The sequence below is a fragment of the Lycorma delicatula genome, chromosome 2, assembly GCF_047948215.1.
Source record: "Lycorma delicatula isolate Av1 chromosome 2, ASM4794821v1, whole genome shotgun sequence".
NCBI lineage: Eukaryota > Metazoa > Arthropoda > Insecta > Hemiptera > Fulgoridae > Lycorma > Lycorma delicatula.
In genome coordinates this window covers 191,885,399-191,906,746 of record NC_134456.1, presented here as the reverse complement: position 1 = coordinate 191,906,746, position 21,348 = coordinate 191,885,399, and the positions used below count along the sequence as shown (strand labels likewise).

Sequence of the window (21,348 nt, the reverse complement as noted above, 5' to 3'; positions counted from 1 at the left end):
AAGTAATTAAAGTCTTCAAGGAGTTTTGAGATGCGGATCATAAATGTTTTTAAATTATTAAAATGTAATCACTGTAATTTTATTTAATCAATTTACGTTTTAGTTAACATAAAATAAATAGGTGCTAACTATTTTTAAACAGTTATTTAGAATAACCTACTAATCAGTTGTAAACAAACGCTTGTTTTAAGACAGTTCAGATAAGATATCATTTATCTAAAAGGTTATTTTAGTTAATTATTTAAATAAGAACGAATGTTAGCTATTTATTTTTATGTCTGTGATTAAATGAACGGTAACTGAATTTGATTTTATGTATATTAAAAACAAAAAAATTGATGTTGACACCACATGACTTCCTTATACGCCTATTAAATTACACATACACATTTTTAAAAATGAAAAGTACAAAAAATTTTATTTCATTAATAACGTCTGATATTTTTCATATTCTTTTGCTGTTGTTATTATTATTGAATTAGTATTTACCGTAAAAATCTTTTTATGATCAGAGGTTAATATTACTATAATAAATCAGTATAATTAAATTAAAAAGAAAGTTAATAAAAAAATATGAAGTCTGATTCGAACCGATGTGTCTTCTCCTTTTAAGATCCAAATATTTCATTATTTAAAATTTCATTTGGCTATAACTGTGGAGCTAAAAGCTCTCAACTAGGGCTTATTACTCCAGTTAAGAAAAAATTCCAAAATTCAGTTTTTTTGATTTTGGGCTTTTTTGGACACTTTTTTCAGTCGATTGCAATAAAAAGGGGAGGTGCACAACTAGATATTAGAACAGACCTAAATCCAAAATTTCAACATCTTACGGGTAATCGTTTTTGAGTTACGCGAGATACATACTTACATAACGTACGAACGTCACGCCGAGAATAGTCAAAATGGATTCAGGGATGGTCAAAGTGGATATTTCCGTTGAAATCTGAAAACCGAAATTTTTCGCGATCACAATACTTCCTTTACTTCGAACAAGGAAATAAAAATATAATTCTGCTTTCTGTAAAATAAGTCTACCAATTACAATAGGACAACTTCGAATCAATCTTGTTTGTTAACCACATACAGTATTTCGTTTTATTTATTATATAAAAATGAATGTTATGTCGTAGTTTTTCTGCTTAGTATTTAATAAAATTTCATTAGACAATCACATTTACATATACCGGGTGAACATTTGAAAAGTTATTCAACAGTCATCAGTCCCATGGAATTTTTTTTGTAGGCATGTACACTATTCTCGGGGGTGAAACTTTTTTAAAATTATTCTCAAAGGAGTGGAACCCACTCTCTTCTCTACAACTACCCCAACTGAAAAATCTTAAATGGCAATGGTAACATTTAATTACATCAATTGGCAACCCGAAAAAAATAATGAATTTTGGTTTAAAGAAAATTAAAATCCGTCCACCCCTACGCTCGGTAGTTATGAAAAACTATTTGGAGTAGTACTTTTTTAAATTTCAGTCCAACTAAAATAACTATAAAATTACGTAATATTACTTCTTAAACCATTTGAAATAATCTTAATCTGTGGATTAAAACTGTGAAAATTATTTTTTAAATTACAAACTCAAAATTCGCCTTTAAATGTTTTCTAAATTCACTAGGGTTGAAAACCTATTTTATAAATGAGACGATGTAGCTTGTGATATTACATTGGAAGGTCCTTCGAATGACAAGTAGTTTGGTACAAATAAAATAAAAATTGGTTCATTGGTGTTAAAGTTATGATTAAAAATAGATCGTCCTCTTTGTAATGATAATTATCAACGGCAATAAATTACAGTTATAACAAAATTCTAGTGGAAATGATTTGTACGTAAATAAGTTTTTCTGTATCCATCATGAATTTAAAAAAAAACTTTTCATCAACCTTTATCTTTAATCACCCAATATACGAATAATAGAAATGTTTTAAAAACAAGTTTTTTTTTAAAAATTAACGTTAAATTTTTAATCTTATTTTTTAAATATTTCGAAGTAAAAATGTAATGTTTTATATGCATTGAAAAATTATATCACAATTAGTACTATATATTCACATATATTTATACATGATTAATGTAATTGATTATAATGAAAACCTTATTTTTTGGAGATCACAAATTTGTAATCCAAAAAAATTTTGTACGATTTTAAGTACTTCATTATTTGTGTATAGACATGTGAAACAGTTCGAATATCGAACTTTTTTATACTGATACAACTTGACAAATGTAGAATAAATAATCGAACCCAAACATACATACATGAATGTAATATTTTTAAATATAGACAAAGAAATATTGTCATCATAGAATCAAGTCGGAGATAGAAGTCACATTTTTTACTGTTTTGGCAACTGCTGAGTTATAAGCAATCAATATGATAACGTTTTACTGATAATAAGCTCGCAAGAGTTAAGCGTAGAGAGATGTTTACGCACCTATAAAAGTGGTGGTATTCCGTCATTTTAGTTCTTTTTGAAGTACTGAGTTAACAGTTTGTATTTTGAAATATAGTACACTAGTATAGTTTTTTTTTGTTTTCGTGTGAAATCCGAGTGTAATGTTTTATAATGTGTTTTGCTCATTTTTAATACCAGTAAAACAGTTTAATCGTCATATATTTTTGGTATAATATATTTTTATCATCTAAGTTCAATTTTACACGTATTATCTATTTTTTATTATTGCTGTAATAAAAAGTTTTAAATTTTATGGTCAATAAATATTAAAACATTTGTAATTAAAATAAATTTTTCTATTGTGACAGAAAGAGTTTAGCAAATAAAAATAGATACAATTTTATAAAAGATACAATTATAAATAGAACATAATTTTAATCATCTTGATTAAGATTAAAAATTGCAATAATTAAAAAATAAAATTAATTAAAAAAATAATTAAAATTAATAAAAAGGTATTAGTGAAATTAAAAAAAAACTAACCATTTGGAGTATTCGGTTCGTCATAGCGTACACAGTTTGGATTTATATGTATCTTTTTGCTGACCATTCTATTCCTGCTAATAGTAAGATAGTAATCATTGTATTAAAAAATAATAATTAGTACAATTTATCAAATATTCGGTATATTCTACAGTTATGATATTTTAAATAAATGGATGAAAAAATATAACTTAAAATATTGTTGGGCAGTTGGTAAATAAATAATATCATGTACTCCAATTTGTTCTGACTTACTGAGTATTTGCATTATTTTACGTAAGATTTAAAAATATGTATTATGTCCTTGAATGTATGAACTACTGTTATTATTTATTTATAATAGAAATCAATACAGAAGCGAAAAAGAAATCCATAAATCATTTAAAATAAAAGAATATTAAAAGTCAAATCGTAATAACTAAGTACAGAAAAAATAAAGCATCGCAGTACTTGGTATCAGTAATAAAACTTAAAATAGCTGAAGAAAAACATTTAAAAATGGAAAAAACATTAATTCAACTTTAACAATAAATCTGAGACCTTGATTAATTCAATAAATACGAAATTGTATTTCCTTATAAAAATCATTTACATTAGAAAAGTACAAAAAGAAAAACCCTGAAAATCTTTAGTGGTTCTTAAATTTAGGAAAAATATGATATGCAAAATGATATTATAGATACTCCTGTAATATTTGAAATGATTTGAATGGCCCTTACACTTATTCCTTCGTTCGATATAAAATTGGACGCTATCATTAAAATTGATTTTATCAATTTCACCGTTATAGTGATCTGAAGTTCATTTTGAAATATTTTATTAAAAAAATGTAACATTAATATCAAATATTACTTAGGATAAAATTCACATAACCTTTAAACTATTCCCTTTTTTCTCACTCATATCTAATTGTGATAATTGCATACAGTGAAAATTAGCACAACATACTAAATGATTTAGTTCGTTTATCCAGAATTCCTCAATATTGTAAATACTTATCAAACATTTAAAGAGCTTGTGTTTTTTCGTTTTTATCAAGAAAAACGTTTATTTTTATTTACTTTTAATCTATCTATTTGAAAATGATCGATGGGTGAGGTCACACACTAATATCCGTCCATTTTTATATCCCCTCAGCCGCTTTTAATAGAATTTACGTTAATATTAAAAATTACGTTTTTTAATATAATTTTTTTTTTATATATATAAAATGTATGATTTATAAAAATATTTTTTTTTGTCTTCAGTCATTTGACTGGTTTGATGCAGCTCTCCAAGATTCCCTGTCTAGGGCTAGTCGTATCATTTCGGTATACCCCCTACATCCTACATCCCTAACAATATATTTTACACATTCCAAACGTTGCCTGCGTGCACAATTTTTTCCTTCTACCTGACCCCCTAATATAAAAGCGACTATTCCAGTATGCCTTAATATGTGGCCTATAAGTCTGTCTCTTCTTTAAACTATATTTTTCCAAATGCTTCTTTCTTCATCGATTTGCCGCAACACCTCTTCATCGGTCATTTTATCCACCCATTTGATTTTTAACATTCTCCTATTGCACCAGATTTCAAAAGCTTCTAATCTTTCCTTTTCAGGTACTCCGATCGTCCAAGTTTCACTTCTATATAAAGCGACACTCCAAACATATACTTTCAAAAATGTTTTCCTGACATTTCAATTAATTTTTGATGTAAACAAATTATATTTTTGAAGGCTCGTTTCGCCTGTACTATTCGGCATTTTATATCCCTCCTGCTTCATCCATCTTTAATGATTCTACTTCCCAAATAACAAAATTCTTCTACCTTCATAAGCGTTTCTCTTCCTATTTTCACATTCAGTGGTCCATCTTCATTATTTCTACTATATTTCATTACTTTCGTTTTGTTCTTGTTTATTTTCATGCGGTAGTTCTTGCGTAGGACTTCATCCATGCCGTTCATTGTTTCTTCTAAATACTTTTTACTCTCAGCTAGAATTACTATATCATCAGTAAATCGTAGCATCTTTATCTAGAAAAAAAATTATCATAGTTAAAAATAAAACGTTAACTTTATTATCTACATTATTTTTCGTTTCATTTCCTTTATTTCTTTAAATTAAAGTTGTTAATTTGTAGGTCGTATACTTAAACGAAGAAAATCTCCAAATTACAAAAACAAAATTATAATGATTTATATATATTTAATTTCTCTATGAATTAATGATTTTAAGATACAAGAGAAAAACCGAGAAAACTATTTTAATAGCAGAAATATAATCGCAAAATAGAATAAAATTGTTACCATTATGTTTATAAATATATTTCGACGTTAATCCTTGTGGTACATAAGTAACAAATACAAGTAAATTTCGCTAAGCAAAATGTATTAAAGTTTTCTTAAGACTGTGTCACAAAAAAACATTGAACACGGATTGATCAGTATAAATTTGAAATCGACTGAATATAATTTTTGAAACCTGGATAACTGATATCATCCTGGGGTAATTGTTAATTGTACTATATTGTTACTTATTATATTGTTATTATTATATTTATTTATTTTTGTATTGTTAATTGTACGGTATTTAAACGGTACTGATTTCGAATTATGTAGATAGAACCGGTGTGAAGAAAATAATATATAATAATTGTTTTTAGTTTATACTGTATTTATTAATTTTGTTATCGCTTATCAGTTATCTATTGGAGATTTTACTTATTGAATTATATTATTTATAATCATATCTCATAGTTATATGAATGTCCACTATATATTCTTAATGTCTTGTTAGCTCCCAAATGAAATTAGGGTTGTGTAAAATGAATTCCGTGTAATTTTTCTAAAAATTGAAGATCTTAGCCGACTTTTATTGTATCAGATTTAGGAAGGGCTATTTTATACAGTGGAAGCAGTTTGTTAAATATTCATATTTTTTTATGCAAGTATTATCTAATCAATGCTTTTGGAGGAAAATCTAAGAGTTAGGTTTAGTATCAGAATATAAAAATACGTAAACGATCGTAAGTGTGTGGTTGCAGTGTATGTTCGGGTTGATTTATTTATAGTCGATGAAGGAAATTCATCGCACTCGATCTCATGCCTTTTGTTTGATAACTATATTGACGAAACTTGTGTAAAAAATAGAACGTTGGTGGTGGCAACGGTATCATCGTCAAAGTAAAAGTAAAACCTCTCGTATTGTTAAAAATACATTAAGAGATAAATTTCTGCGAATAAATGAAATGCAAGAGACCCTCTAAAATTCGTTAAGAGTATTTGCTACAGTTATAAAAAATGTTAGTTATATAGAACATACTTATAAGGGTTAACTAGCGTTTGAGTATTATTTGATAACTCAGTTTGATTTTAGTGTACAATCATTGATAAATGATTAAAATGACAATGAAGCTGATGGATAATCTTTTTCAGTGCTGTTTATAAGGTAAGCTATATCAATTTCTTTTATATTTTTCAATGTATTTACTACTGCCCCATCGTGATATAATATAAGTCCAAATTATAAACAAGCTATTTGAACTACCATGCCACCACTTCAGATTATTTGTTATGTTTCTGACATTAGAAAAAATAATTTTTTAGATTTAAAATAGAATAACCTTAACAAAAACAACGTCTATATGTATCTTAGTCTTCATAGAACAACTACAACAGAATAATCAAGTCAAAACAGAGATGTTTATTACATTGAGAAATGTTAATTAAATCTTTGAAAAAAAAAGAAGCAAATAAAGTAAAAGTAGAACTATTTACAACTAATATTAAGTAGATCAAGGAATAACCAGGATTGGTAGGGTTGTAGAGGGTGAGGAAGGTATGTGACCTTCAATCACCAATATTTCAAAAATATTATTTACATAAGAATATACGTACTTTTAAGTTAAGATCTTATTTTACGTATTTTTTTGAAAGAGTATACATATGTATACTCATTCAAACATGTTGATGTGTCTGAAATTGTCACAAGCATCAAAATATACTGAATTGTTACCTAAATCCTGTTAAATGCTATCGTTTAGATATTTAGATTCAACTTATCTATTACAATTTATAAGCTAAACCTGTTAATAGGAAGAAGGTGATGACAAGTTATTGTCATGTTAACAAACATCAAGAGTAAGCATCAACCCACCGGGTTGGTCTAGTGGTTAAGGCGTCTTCCCAAATCAGCTGATTTGGAAGTCGAGAGTTACAGCGTTCAAGTTCTAGTAAAGCCATTTATTTTTACACGGATTTGAATACTAGATTGTGAATACTATATCGTGTTCTTTGGTGGTTGGGTTTCAATTAACCAGATATATCAGGAGTGGTCAAACTGAGAATGTACAAGACTAACACTTCATTTACACTCATACATATCATCCTCATTCATCCTCTGAAGAATTATCTAAACGGTAGCGGAGGCTAAACAAGAAAAAGAAAGAAAAGGAGTAAACATCATGTTGTGATGTTAATTTAGAATACAACTAACAACAATTAATACATTAAAATATTTAATAGAAATGAACAGTTTGACCTGAAGGTAAAATTAAAATTACGAATTTAACAATTTAATTTAGATTTTAACTATGAGTTTACTAAACACATAATGCTTGTAATCTTTCGAAGTTAACTTATTTAAGTCGAAATAAACTTATAATGATACATTAAAAAATTTAATTCATTTTTGAATAATGGAATAAAAATACATTTTTAAATAAAGAAAAATATTTTCTGTAATTACTCATGCTGTTAATTGATACTTATTGCTATGTTTTGTTTTTTAATATTTATTACATTTTTTTTGTTTCTAGAATTAAGGTAACTATGACGAGTTATACGCTAACACGTTACATTTATGTGATAAATAAACACATTTTGACCAAATTTCCTTTTACGTTATCAGTAATTAATTAATATGTAAAAAATAAATTGGCTTCATAATTGATAAAAAAAAAACGTGATTATTGATTAACAACGTTTTTTTTTACTAAAATTGGTCTTCTGTTTTAGTTGGGTTTTGTTTAATTTGACCTAGAATTACAGATTTAAAATATCTAATAGATAATAGTTTGATTAAAAGTTGCCAGAAAATTTTTTGCTAACTACGTATGCTTGTAGTGCTTGTATTATTGTAATGATCATTTTTTTGCAAGAGTTTGGGAAGACAATTCAATCTATAAAAAAAATTCCATGAAGCAGAGAATTGTGCTTCTAAAATTTGTACTTCTCATGATGTGAGATTAAAATTATAAAAAATAAAATAAAAACAGATTACTGAATTTGTGAGAATATGCGAGGATCTAAACCTGATAGTTTGTACCATATACTATGGCTTAACATTAGTTTTCAATTTAACATTAGTTTACAAAACATTTGTTTTGTAACATGATACTTCGTCAATTTCATTAACGCGGATGGTTCCGACTGTCTTGAACTACAATAAGCTACATTTTTATTATTACTCTATTTAAGTAAAACCTACTTAAATAAATAAAACCAAAATCAAATTCATTATTTAGAAGTCTAAAAATAAATAAATGTAATCGTTATTGAAAAATTTGAAGATAGAAATCAAGCAAGAAATTCATTGAAATGTTTCAGTGGTTTTAAAAGTAAAATAAAACTGTCCAAAATAACTAATAGACAGAGGAAAAAGTGACAAAAAGTAAGTCAGAGGATGATAGATTACTGGACCAATAGGGAATCAAACAATCAGGATAAAATTTTCTCAGTTGTTCTTAGACGGCCATACAGAGAAAAAGTTTTCTCATCAGAGTTTGGAATACAGAGCATCTAAGTAACTTAATTAAAATACAGTCTAACTAATATTCATTGAATACAATAGATTAGAAAATTCACAATACTATTAGCATTAATATTAACGGAATTAATTCCTGTAATTAATTAGTTTTGTTAATTTTGCATTAATTCGCGAAGTAAATAAAGTAAACATGATCACTGCATTCCTTGTTTTAGCAAACAAAATTCTAATTATTTCTGAGACATTTTTTCTTTTAGTAATTAATTCACCACAAGCTTGTGGGCGGGAATATGAAATGGAAATTTTGTAGCTTCTGAAAAAGTACCATTTTACTCATGAAATAGTAAATTAATCAGATAATCAATAGTAAGCTAGCCCATCTTGTAAAATAACTTTACCTGTAGCAGTACAAAGACTTTTACGGTGTTGTAACCTGCGTTCAGATAGAGCTGTTTTCCGATGACTGATAATTACTTGATCGTTTGTTGACAAACGGCTCCAATTTTTAAATAAAATGTTGCACTAGCACAAATTACGTGACGTACCTTTTGACGTCGGTAATGCAGGAGAGCGCGTGGCGGTCTACACCTCAAAGTTTTCACTCAGCCAGAGACAATACTTATCCGAGGGAAGTGACAGAGCTAATTGTCTTGAATCAGCGTTTCAGAAGGCCAGAAGACAGGACTCGTTTTAATAGAACGGCGTGGAGACTGAGAAGGTTTTTGAGACTATCAGAGACATTCAAGGAGTATATAGGAAATCTTTCTTACCTGAATGGGGACGGATGCTCCATATGGAAGGCTACGAAGGGACCGCAACGGTCCCTAGAAACACTTCCCGACCAACAGAGGCGTACTGGATCGTAAGCGAGGACTGACAAAGAGAAGGCTGATCTGTTTGCTTTTCTCCTAGAGGTAACGTTGCGAACCCACGATGAAGAGGGCCTCTTAACAGATCTCTGCAAGGGAGATACCGAAATTGGTCAACGAAGGAAGGCCCCGGGCTTTGACTTAGTGACGCACAAAATGCTTGTCATGCTACCCCTTAAACGCATTGCGTACATTAGGAATCTGTTTAATGCTGTTCTGCGGACGTCTTAGTTCCCAGTGGAAGGAAGGTGTCGCAATTGGTGATGATATTGAAACCAGGGAAGCCTGCATAGGAAATTTCTTCTTACAGACCAGTTAGCCTATTACCGGTCTTGTCCATGTTCTCGACTTAGGGTCTCCGTAACAGTTTGGAGTCTGACAAGTTTAGTAGTATCGTATTTAATTTATTTTGTTTTTACTCTTTCCTTTTATTCTTTTTTTTCTTTTTCTTTTTATTCTTTGTTATCAGTGTTTGCTTTTGTGGACTATGTGGTGCTGAAATTAATGTTTTGTGATTTGTGACTGAGCTTCAAATTTCATATTGGACTTTTAAGTATACTTGCAACTATTTATTGTGTGTTACTTATTTTGGGGACCTGTGTGTTACTTAAGGACCTCCTTATTACGTGCTTTTGTCAGGAGACGTACTTATGGCTTCGCAGGAGAGTCAATTGTAATTATAATTGTTATTGAATAAAAAAAAACTAGTAGAAATTGAAGTATAATCGCAAAGTTATCATTTTTGGAAGAAATTTTTCAAAAGAAAGTATTTCAGTTTTCTCCAAAATAACTGTGCTTTTTACGGTTTTTTTTCAATCTCTCTGGAACGGAATCTATTGTAGGACTTGAATTTAAGTTGTTGCCTTTTTATTTTTTAATACACGGTAGTCTCTTTAAGGCTACTGTAGATATTTATACTTTTATAGGATTTTAGTTGTATTTTTTTAATTGGTATTTTTTTTTTTAGTTTTGTTTTGGAGTCAGTTAATTGAAATAAGTAACTTTAGATCGTGCTAAGAATATTGATTCGGCATCTTCCCAGATCTAACTTTGAGGACGGGGAACTACCCCAACGATCAGGCACTTTCTGAGAAAAGTACCTTTCCTACCCAGTAAATTCTAAAAATGTAGCCACGTTTTTCTTAGGGAATAATGTTGCCTAATGTCTTTGAATTTTACGAGACATATTTATAATTTTAACTCTTACTAATAGGTGCTTCAGCTATTATTAGAGATAACGCGTAATACTTCAGGGCCTATACTAGCAACCGTCTCCACCAATTTACATCAAGGAAGCAGTAGCTTTACATTTCCCTATATCCTCAGCGTCGACCTAGTATGACCTTTTCACCAGTAGAACCAAAAATGGAGGAGAAAAATCAAGAATAAAGAAAAAAAAAAGAAAAAAGAACGATTTCATAAACAAAACAAGACATAAGCCGAGAAGCCGTATTCAGAATGATTGCTTACAAGGACTTCTTTTTGCACCAGATAAACCCTTCGGAAAACTGAAAAATGTTAACCAGAATGAGCCAAATGATTTTTCTTTGGCTATTTTAAATAAGTTGAAACAAAATTTTTTTGTCTTCAGAAAAAATATTACCTGAATACAGAATCAATTTTTCTAAAGGAACACCCACACCGGACTTATGAGGAAATATAAGAAGGGACATGTAAAATTATCCGACTAAATCATCAATCAAAAACCGTTAAATATGTAATTTTACTGTAGGGGTCGCTGTCTTCTTAATGGTTCCAAAATAGTATCTGTTTATTTTCGAAGTTTTTGATTGTATTAACGAATAGATAAAACAGAATTTCTGAAATTAAAATGTGCTTTACTTTATCGAAGGTCAACGAATTTAAGTTTTAAAATTTTATTACTTGATATCAGTTATAACCTGTAATTAATTGTTAATTACAGTATCACTATTTAATTAAACATAATTAATGATAAGTTCATAGAATTAAGACTGCCTGGAGAGATCGGTTTTGATTAAAGTGTATACAATATGGGTATTGTCTGATTTAAACCGTGTTAATGACCTTTATATAGCGTTTACCTCTTCGAAAGCAGGCTTATCGGTTCTACGAGTAATAATTAACCAGTTAATCAAACGTAAGTCGGATCCTAATATTGTACTTCCCGATTATTAGTCATCGTAATTGAAAATTATATATATATATATATATATATGTTAGAGTATGGTATTTACAATACGTAAGCACTATAATTGAAATGTGTTCCTGGAATGTAATTTTTCTAAGAATTGTTAGCATGTTGAAGCCTTTGTCTTTTATGTAATTAGACTCATATTGTAACAATGCAATTCTCTTTGTAGTACTCAACCTGTTAGCACGTATGCTTAACATTGCATATAAATTTTATTGGAAGGTATATCTAAAAATAATTAATTAATAATAGAATGAAAAAAAAATAAGACATTTGAAAATCTTCCATTTCGCACAATCCTCAAATTTAATCTACGTTAAGGAAGAAATTCTTTTAAAAAATCCAAATTGAACCGAGAAAAAACTAAAGAGAAAAACACACGTTATAAACCAAAAAGCTGATATAGTTTTTTCCTTATAACCTCGGATTAGCTACGTGTGTATTTTAACGAATCAAGCGAATTGAATGAAAATGAACTGTATGAAAGTGTAATGAAAAATATCTGTCCTTGCCGGAAATCAAACCCGAGGTCAGCTAATCTGGAAGCCAGCATGCTAGCCACTACATGTAGTGGTCAGTTGTGAATACATTTTATAATTGATTTAAATAAAGTTTAAAAAAGTTTTCTCAATCTTACGAATAATATTTATATTCTGTTTTGAAAGAAAAAACTTTTAAAATGTAATTTAGTTGGTTAATCACAATATTTAGACAATCATTATTCATCATGTATTCCACCATTTTTGATATTTTTACTTATTTTTAAAAATAAATAATGATGATATTTACCCTTTCTGTGATTGTATTGGCTTAATTATTATGGCAGCCTGTTGTAGTTCTACGTGTATCTTCAGCCGTAAGCAGAATACCTAAATCTGGAGAAATTTTGTATTTACGGAATAATATTTTTGATAAAAGTTGCAAAATTTGTAAGAAAATCTATTAAAATTTCGTTAAATCTTTGTTAATATTTCACTAAAACGAAATTCAAGCAAAGCGAAAAAATGACAAAAAGCCTTTGTGAGGAAGATGAAGACCACATTCTCCAGTATATTTTAGAAATTTTGTCCAGTTTAAATTTGAAGAAGGCCATGACCAAACCAACCGTCGAGTTTCAGAAACAGACAAGCCGTTCAAAGGCAGGAAAAATTATAAAAATTTATAAAATTAATTTATTAAATTTTTTCACAAATAAGTTTTCATGAATGTATGATATGGTAATAAGACCGTCATCTGTTGCCATTAAGGTTAATAGCTCTCTAATTAATGTTAAGTAAAACAAATAATTTACGACGTGATATGAAAGACAAGCCATTTTTTATATAACAAGCATTACTCCGCGAAGGTTAATAATAAGCATTCCACACCAAATTCACTAAGGAAAGTGAGGGAGATGTGGTCTCCCGTTGCATTCTATACTTAACCCAAAATAGCGCTGTACTAAGCTATCAAGGCCACTGAAAAGCAGTCATCACTCCTAGATTCTCAGTAGTTCACCAAAGGTCTTCATAGTAGAGATTTCATTCAAAAGCTCTGATAGATCCTTCTCATCCTCGAGAGTGGTTTACATGTATTAGTCACAAGAAGCACTATGACATAGTTAAAAGCAATGCGTTGATGTTTTCTTGAAGCAAATACATTAAGTATTCCGAACTCCGTAGCGCGAGTGGTAGCGTCTCGGTTTTTCATCCGGAGATCCCGGGTTCGAATCCCGGTCAGACATGGCATTTTTACACGCTACAAATCAATCAACTCATCCTCTGAAGCAACACCAAATGGTGTTCCCGGAGGTTTAAAAAATGCATTAAATATATTTAATCTATATCTAAACAGTACTGGGAAATAGAAAACTCAGTTTTTCTATAAATCCAACACTAGAACCTAGCTTCTTTTTTTTAAAAATAAAACGGTTAAAACTTTGTTCAAAAAATAACGCTATGGAACATCCTAGTATCTTAATACAATTTTATTTTATTCTTATTATTCTTTGAAGATTGTGCCATTTGTTTATCTTTTACTCAGTTGTACTGATAAGCCGATAATCAAACGTTCAGTTAACAGGTAATGGACGGATCAATTAAGGAAAATATCAAAGCAGACTAGCGAGTTGAAAAACAATTTTCATCCAAGAACAAAATCTTCAGGTTTCAAACATAGTTCCAAAAATTAGAGAGAAATTTAAAAATGCACAAGCAAAAATGCAAATCCTTCTTCTAGAAAGTCAAAAACCTGAATATTCTATATCATTTCCGACTAGTCTTACTAAAATATAGGTGATACTCACTCCTTTAAGTGGTACTTTAAAGTTGAACCTGCAGTTTGAAATGAAAAAGGTTTGTCATTTTTCTAAGTGAATTTTTAAATTTCTTTCTAATTTTTATAACTACGTTTGAATCTTGGAGATTTCGTTCTTGAATTTTCAAGATGAAAACTGTTTTTCATCTTCTTAGTCTGTTTTGATATTTTCCTCAGATTTAAGAATTATTTTCTTTATTAGTTTCCTTATTATAGCTTACTGTTATTATTTTCCTTTTTAGCTTTATTTTATTGAATGGATAGAGAATTCTTCAAATTCTGCTAAATTATGTGTCTAAAATTATAATTCATTATTAGTTAATTTTTGTAATTATTCGTTTCTTTGCTTATCAGACTGAAATACACATTTTATAATTACATATTTATTATTACAGAAAGTAAATTTTAATTTTTAACCTGAGCTATATCAATGGTTAGTCAACGACCATATATCAGTCCTTTCTGTACTGAAAGTTTTTCTAAAATAATGCAATCTCATGTGAGTTATGGGTGTTTATGTGTGTATATTGTAAATATGTTTGCAAATGTATATACAGAAGTTTATGATCATTAATTTGTTTTTAAATTTATTTGAACGAAGTTATACTTCTTTCACATTATTTCCTTTCAGGTTTAGATTTACATTAATTTTACAACATTTCTACAATAATTCGTATACATTACAAAAGTTTGATTGCATTATAATAAGAACATAACTCTTTAAGTTTCACGGTCATCTTTTCACTTGTGTTAAGTTGCCGACAAGCAATCTCATCGATTGAGTTAGTCAACTATGAAGGAAAGCTATTTATGACTTGAGTACTGAGGGATCTTAACTAAACATATCAGTTGTAAAGCTGACGTAAAGAGAAGCGTAGCCTGTGCTTTAGTATTGTTCAGTTGTTCAATTTAAAAAGTACATAAAAAATGAACGGATACAACACACTTTCACTGTTTACATTGCCAAATTGATTATTTCCAAAAGGTACGTCTGTTTTATTAAATTACTATACAATTTTTTATGCTAATAAACTTTGCCTTGATAACAACGGAATTTATTAATATAAAAGAATAACTTAATAAATAAATAGAATATATATATATATATATATATATATATATATATATATACACTCCATTTTTCAGCTGCTTTCATTTAACAGATTATAAATAAGTTCACACTAATGCTTAGTGGAACAAATCAGAATTAAATATGAAGAATTTTCTAAAAAATCTGATGGGCATTACATGACTTCCTTTTACGCCTATTACATACACACATTTTTTTTAAAATGAAAGTACATAAAATTTTATTTCATTAATAAATTCTGATATTTTTTCATATTTAAAAAAATTTTTATTATTGAAATATTATTTATCGTAAAACGTTTTTTACAATCAGAGGTTAGTATTAATAAATCAATATATTTAAATTAAAAAAAAAAAAGGCTAACAAAAAAAGGAGATGAGTCTGATTCAAACCGATGTGCCTTCCCCTTCATCTTAATATTTCATTAATTAAAATTTTATTTGGGCATAACTCTGGAACCAATGAAAATAAGTACCACTTATGGTCTGTCGTTGAAAAGATCTCAATGAGGGCTTATTACTGCAGTTAAGAAAAGTCCAAAATTCAATTTTTTTTAATTTTGAGCTTTTTTGGTCACTTTTGTTTCAGTCGATTGCAATCAGAAGGGGAGATGCACAACTAGATGTTACAACAGTCCTAACAAAATTTCAATATCCTACAGCTAATGGTTTTTGAGTTATGCGAAATACATGCGTAGATACGTACGTACATAACGTACAGACGTCACGCTGAAACTAGTCAAAATGGATTCAGGGATGGTCAAAATGGATATTTCCGTTGAAATCTAAAAACGGAAATTTTTCACGATCACAATACCTCCTTTACTTCGTACAAGGAAGTAAAAATGTTTTCAAAATCCTTTTTTTCTGTAGTGGTTGTTATTTCTTTAGTTTTTAATTGAATTGTAGTTTAAATTTTACTATGAGATTTGGTTTATTACGACTAACTTTATAAATGATGAATATGAGAAAACATACTATGTAAAAATTACGTAATATGTATTGTATAAATAAATTAAAAATGTGGATTGTGAGAAATTTAGTAGTTCACTCGTACGATAGTACTAGTATTGTTACTACCTAGCACCAGCTTGTTTAATTATTTTATTATTCATATAACATGAGAATAATATAAGAATTTGGTCTTGCATGTTTTTCTGAATACGATTCAGCATGAACGGTATAATTGATTTCAAATAATATTTTCGAGATTTTTGCATAAAGTTTAATATGGAAGCAGTTCGTTATAAGAAAAAATCCGAAGGTTTCCTCAAAGTCATTCAAAAGGACGAGTTATGATTTTAAACAAGATTTAATTTCACTCGGTTTATATTAAATAAAATATTGAACACACTTGCAGTTTTTTTTTCTAGATTTTGTATCTTTTTATTTATTTATTTTCTTATGTGTACATCGCAATCTGTTCAACTAATAAACAATAAGCAACCTCCCCCCCTCACAGCCCAATGAGTTGTGGATACTATAAATTAAATGTTAATGAGGTATAATCTTGTATAGCCTCACGCCGACCTTTCCTTGTATACATGTGTGGTTGCTTGAATCCTAACTTCCAAAGTATACCGGTATCCATATTTCATATTTATCCATACTGTATGCAAATTTGTTAAAGAGCTACAAAAATGAACGGAAACTCGTAATTTATCAGATGTTTGCGTAGTGTTGATTTTTATTATAATAACAATAATTAATATTACAATACAATTAATATTATTGTCCATGACATTTTTCTAACGGGCCTCCACGTCTCCGCCCGCGGGGTTGGATTTTACTTTGCGCCCGCCTCAAACCCCAGAGTAGGATCTACCAGGCCCGGCATGGTGGATCCTATCCTATTCTGGGGGTTTCATAAATCATTATAGTACAAATCTACTCTGGGGGGACATAAGTTAAATGTCAGTGACATTTAACTTATGTCGAAAAACGTGGTAGAAGGGAATGTGTGATGTACTGGTATAGGTAATAAAGAGCGTTCTAAGCAAAAAAACATTTAACAGTAAAAATAGCTGAATTGAAAAATAATTACGACGTAATTATAAACTGATTGTAAAAACTGATAAATATTAAACAACGTCTATTTTTTTAAAAGCATGGGAAAATTATAATTATTAGGTTATTGATTTTACAAAAGAATAATTACGTAACTTTAATTTAACAATGCTATAAATATTCTGTTGAACTAGATCTATAATTTATAACATTTAATAAGTAACAATAATACATGTAATTGTATCATAAATTATCGTTAATAAGTATTATTTACATTGCAGAGGAATATTTAAAATATTATTTACCTTGCTTAGCATAATATGAATAAGTGTAAACTATATAAAATGAAAATGACTTTTGTAAATGAATACATCTTTTATTGATTAAATTTAACTTATAAACACACACACACACACACACACACACACACACACACACACACACACACACACACACACACACACACACACACACACACACACACACAATACAAACATATATATATATATTATCCTACTCTGATCAATACATATCTAGTTTAATTCAAGAAAATTTACAGTAAAGCAATTTTCTGCTCTCGTTGACAGATGAGACCAAGAAATTATTTCTTATGAGCAAATTATTTCTACATCATATTTATCTCATGGGAAAAGATAGATTCATCTATTTCGGCGTTCAAAATAGGTCCTCCAATTTTCCTTCAATTGTTTAAAAGAAAGGTAATGCAAACTATTTTTCAACCCAATGAATGCAAATCGGCATTGAATTCTAGAATAATAAATAGTTATTATTAAGAATAATTCGTTAAAAAATTGATAAATAATAAATCGGTCTACTTAAGAAAACTTATATCATGGGGAAAACAAAAGTCTCCGGTTCTAATTAATAAATAACCTAATCTAGTGAAAAAAAGTTTATAACACACGCGCGTGCGCGTGCACATTCAATTTACGAATAAAAAACGCAGCTTTTTGTGAATCCAGCTAAATAAAACTTTACCAGATATTCCGAAGATTCACGGATTTTTATGTGAATGAATTTGGCAAAACAAAAAGCGTTTGTTCTTTCTATCACTAAAATCAGCTTGTTAACAATGTTTACTGTTACTGAGATTTGTTTACAAAATGTGATATGTAATACTAACTCAAAAGATTTGGCTAGAAGCCAATAATGTTTTGAATTAGAAACGAACTCTACCTATTATAAAAATTAAAAATTATTACTGATGAAATCGCTGGGGAAAAGCATTAAGTTCACTACCGAAGTTAACGACGGGTTGCATGCTCTTACGAAGTGTTCTTGGAAAAAAAGGTCTTATAAAAATTCTGAGAATTTTCACGATACTTGCACATGCACTTTAAAGGATAATCTATGTACCCGTATTTTGATACCAGCCGATAAAATATTTATGCTTATCATAGTGACGCTCCTCCCTCCCAACGTAAAGCTTAAGAGCAGTACTTTTTTCAAAGTTTATTTTTTGAAGACGATTTGATAGATGTTCTACGCAAAGTGTATAGAAATACACATTAATTACATAATACTCATTAATTATCTAACAAAGCTAGAGTAAACAAACTTGTTCGGTATTCATGAAATAGATACTTAAAAGATTTCCAACTCAGAATGATCGACCTTGTCTGTTCTGAACACAATACGCGAGCTCTTGGGCATGTTTGTGAGTTTAGTAGCATATTGTGGACATTTAAAGTAAATTAATTATAAACCTTGAATAATTTCCCTTGAAATATTAATAATAATTTTAAAGTTAATCAGTCATTTTTAATTATAGTACAAATCTAATAAAATACATTATTAACAAAAAAAGTGATTATGATGTTATTGTTGTATATATATTTTGTCTTCAATCATTTGACTGCTTTGATGCAGCTTTCCAAGATTTCATATCTAGTGCCAGTTGTTACATTTCGGTATACCCTCCACATCCTACATCACTAACAATTTGTTTTACATATTCGAAACGTTGCCTGCCTGCACAATTTTTACCTGCTACTTGTCCTTCCAATATCAGAGTGACTATTCCAGTATGACTTAAAATGTGGCCTAGAAGAGATAGACATCTCTTCTTTTAACTATATTTTTCCAAATGCTTCTTTCTTCATCGATTTGCCACAACACCTCTTCATGTGTCACTTTATCCACCCATCTGATTTTTAACATTCTCCTATTGCACCAGCTTTCAAAAACTTCTAATCTTTTCTTCTCAGGTACTCCGATCGTCCAAGTTTCACTTCCATATAAAGCTAAGCTCCAAACGTATACTTTCAGAAATGTTTTTCTGACGTTTAAATTAATTTTTGATGTAAACAAATTGTATTTCTGACTGTAGGCTCGTTTCGCCTGTACTACTCGGCATTTTATATCGCTCATCTTTCGTTCATCTTTAGTAATTCTACTTTCCAAATAACAAAATTCTTCTACCTTCGTAATCTTTTCTATTCCTATTTTTATATTCAGTGGTTCATCTACATTATTTCTACATTTCATTACTTTCGTTTTGTTTTTATTTATCTTCATGCGGTAGTTCTTGCGTAGGACTTCATCCATGCCGTTCATTGTTTCTTCTAAATCTTTATATATATATAAAATGTTCCTTTTTTTGTGAATAGACCATCAAAGGATCACTTAAATATCAATTGTTTGGCTTTTTTCTCACCAGAATTTGTTCATCTGTTCTGATTTAACCATTTTTTATTTTTCAGTCCACTTCCTACCAATGGGTTTTTTCTGTTCCACAGGTGTGTTCAGATTGCACAAGAACATTCTAAATTCATCTCTGTTTGAATAACTTTCATGCGTTAGATTGAATTTTTGCTTTCATATTTACGATGGTCTGTTTTAGGTACGTATATTTTTCTGAGAATTCTCCCTTCTATTTTTAACATTTTCTCTAGATGGGTAAATTGTTTCCACACTATAAAGAATGACAAATTTAATTACTGTGCATGGTTACGGATCATTGGGTTTATATGGACTGTTGTTTGGGTTTCAATTAACCACATATCACAGAAATGGTCGACCTGAGACTGTAAAAGAGTACACTTCATATACACTTATACATATCATCCTCATTCATCTCTGAAGTATTACCAGACAGTGATTCCCGGAGGCCAAGGAGAAAAAAATAGAAATTTAATTACTGTATTATGGTATCTAATTTTTGCATTAATGGATGAATTTTTTATGTTATAATCATTTTTAGTTAAAAATGCTAATTTTGCCAGTTTACTTTCTAAAGAAATTTTATGTTCCATTATTGCCGATTTCCCCTAAATATTTAAAGTTTTTAGATATTCTAACATTTTCAAATTTGGTGTGGATTATTTTTTTGTTGAAGTTCTTAATGTTTCTCATGATTTCAGTCTCAGTAACCTTCAGCTATAATTTTATGAACCTAAATTTTGGCAGTTGCGTATTCTGATTCCTCTAGCAAAGTTAAATCATCAGCAAATGCTAAAAGGTTAACTGTTATCCCCCTCCTTTTTGGTGCTCAGTCTTATTCCTTTGTTATTCTTCTCCCAAGATGATTTCTTAATTTTATCCAATACAATATTGAAAAGTATGGATGATGATAGACCATCTCTTTGTCTTAATCCCGTTTCGATTTGGAATGGTTTGCTGATTTATATTTATTATAGTAACATAATTTTTATTTTTATCACATACCCTGGGGAAAAACTGTGTGTAATGTGAATACTTATATTCCCGTATTTTACTAAATGACGAGAGAGCAACGAAATGTAAAGTTATAAGCATGTATTTAAAATGTTTGGGAAGGGGATTAAAACACGAAGTTGTCATAAAATAGAGAGTTATAAATTGTGAACGCAGCTGCTTCGTCCTTGACTTTCGCAAGCTACAGTGCTGCTTTTTCATAGAGATTCGGAAGAATATAAAGTTGTGTGGGAAGAATGTGCAATCGATTATTTGTTTGCGTGCTAACATCAAGAAAAGAATTTTAATTCAACCGTTTGTATTTTGATTCTATTTTATACATTTTACTCTAAATATAAATATTTACATATATTAGCCTAATATTAGGAATCAATACATTATTGATTTAACAAACCTTTCTTGAAATTTAGCGATGCAATCGAATAAATCAAGCAGATTTGTTAAACAATTGACGTTGTAGTGACCTGTGTTAACGAATTATTGTCGTTGTAGTGAAGTGGTAGTATCTATGGCATTA

General features: G+C 29.2%; 1 protein-coding gene across 2 annotated transcripts in view; it reads left to right on the top strand.

Moving 5' to 3' along the window:
- LOC142319528 (aquaporin-like) overlaps positions 1-21,348 on the top strand; it is a 246,385-nt gene that overhangs the window by 53,111 nt on the left and 171,926 nt on the right. Inside the window, exon 1 of one of the 2 annotated variants that reach the window (XM_075356909.1) lies at positions 14,879-15,024. The exons of the other annotated variant lie outside the window; for it this stretch is intronic. The gene's annotated coding sequence lies outside the window, so the exon portion shown is untranslated. Of the gene's footprint in view, positions 1-14,878; positions 15,025-21,348 lie in introns of those variants that run through there. 2 annotated transcript variants of the gene reach the window in all.